Source organism: Equus quagga, chromosome 3, assembly GCF_021613505.1.
Source record: "Equus quagga isolate Etosha38 chromosome 3, UCLA_HA_Equagga_1.0, whole genome shotgun sequence".
NCBI lineage: Eukaryota > Metazoa > Chordata > Mammalia > Perissodactyla > Equidae > Equus > Equus quagga.
Genome location: NC_060269.1, coordinates 148470876 through 148473057, shown reverse-complemented (window position 1 = coordinate 148473057; position 2182 = coordinate 148470876).

Here is a 2182-nt window from a genome sequence, read left to right as displayed (position 1 = left end):
GAATCCAGGTCTGCGGACTCCCGCTGCCTGGTCTTTCCGCAGCACTGTGCACCTTGGGCGGGGGCGGGCGTGGGGGCGGGGAGTGCTCCCTGTCCTCCACCCTCCGTCCCCAAAGGAGACCATGAGTGCCAAAAAGTTCGTTCTCCATTGTTCTTTCCATGTAAAAGAAGCTGATGGCATTTCTGCTGTTCCCACAACATCCCCTGTTAAGATAGAATGTTGTTTGTGGACTAAATACAGATGCAAATGCAAAGGGATTTGGTTAATTCTGATCGAAAGAAGTGTGGAGAATGGTAATTTACAACTGACAAATGTTAGCTCTTTGAAGGGCAAACAGAGTTTCAAAGACTTAGGTTTTGTTTGTTTTTGGTATTTCATGAAAGAGAAACGGGCTTTTCAAGCAAAGTGGCAGGCAGGAAGCCATTTTCAAAGAAGAGCTAAGGGGAAAAGAGAACTTCAAAAATATATGAAAACAAACTCGAAGGCCCGGCTTTCATCACTGCAAGCGCTTCCCTCAGGGAGAGAGGCCGTTCGCGTGAAAAGAAGTTAAGCAGCTTTCTGTCCCCTCACCCCACCCCCAGTTCTGGTAAAATGATTCAGACATTTCAGGCAACAAAGAATGAGCATCAGGTCAGGAAGCAAGAGACCTGGTTCACGACCCCGGTGTGGGAATTTAAGCAAATGCTTCAATGACTGAGTTCAACCCCCTCATCTCTAGTAATGAAGAGTGTGCTGACGTCACAGGGTCATTACTAATGTAGAAAATGCTCACTTACTAGAATTCACTCCAGACCGGACGCCATGTTTGGACCTGTGCAGAGGTCTCCTTGATCCTCTATGGCAGCCTGCTATGGTCTAAATGTTCGTCTTCCCCCAAAATTTCCTATGTTGAAACCCTAACCCCCAGCTGATGGTGTTAGAGGGCGGGGCCTTGGGGAGGTGACCAGGTCATGAAGGCTTTGTGGTTGGGATTAGAGCTCTAATCAAAGGGGCCCGAGAGAGTCCCCACACCCTCTGCCATGTGAGGACACAGGTGCAGCACCGACACTGTCTAGGAAGCAAGCTCTCACCAAACGCGGAATCTGCCGGCGCCTTGATCTTGGATTTCCCAGCCTCCAAAACTGTGAGGAATCATTTCTGTGGTTTGTAAGCCACCTAGTCTGTGGTATTTTGTTACAGCAGCCCAACCTAAGACAGAGCCCTGTGAATAGGTCTGCTCATTCCCATTGTACAGCTAAAGATACTGAGGTTCAGAGAAGTCCTGTTCCTTGCTCCAGCTCACACAGCTAAGAAGTGACAAGGTAGGGATTCACAGCCATGCCTGTCTGACTTGACACTATCCCACATGATAAGAAGGTGATGACAATAAACTGCAACCGAAAACAAAATAAAACCCACAAGCTTCAAAAATGTATTGATTGCCTACTCTGTGGCCCTGTGCTAGGAACCCAGGATTAACGATGGGTTAGCATCATGGTCTCTGCTTCCATGGACCCTACTCTGTGGAGCCCTCAGCGGCCCGGGAGGAAGGGGAGTCTGGGGGTGGTGGTGAGTGGGGACAGTGCTTTTGGATTCAGCTTTGGACTCACGGTTAAGGTGCACAGGGGCCATCCAGGTGGGTGTCTGGGGTGAGCACCAGGGCAGAGGTCTGGGTCTGGGGCCACCGCCTCCAAAGATAACAGGCAACACTGACCAACAGCTGACTTTGTGCCGGCGCTGTGCCAAAGGGTTTCCAGGTGTTAATCCAGTCAGTCCTCATGATGGTGCTGGCGCGGAGCAGCTAGCATGATCCCCTCCAACATGCCCTCTGTTTTGAGTCACTTTCAGTCTTGCAAGAGATCCCCTGTGCCTTTATTTTGCTCCATTTGATTCTTCCGGACTCGGTGCATGTCGGAAACTTTCTCCCTGAGAGCTGGAGAGCTTTTTCATGATGGCTGTGTTGAAGGAACCTCAGGAGAAGCCATTTGCACACTAAGAGGAGCAACTATACCTCAATTCCTGATCAAACAGACAACAGGAAAGGGTTCGCCGGCAAGGACATGGTGAGGGATGCATCGACCTGGTCGGAGCACAGGTCTCCAGCCCCAGGCCCGTTTCCCTGCAGAAGAACAGGGCACGTCCACGCTCTCTGTCCCCAAAGGACCTCAGGGGCACCAGAGAGCGTGCTGAGCAGCGGGTCATG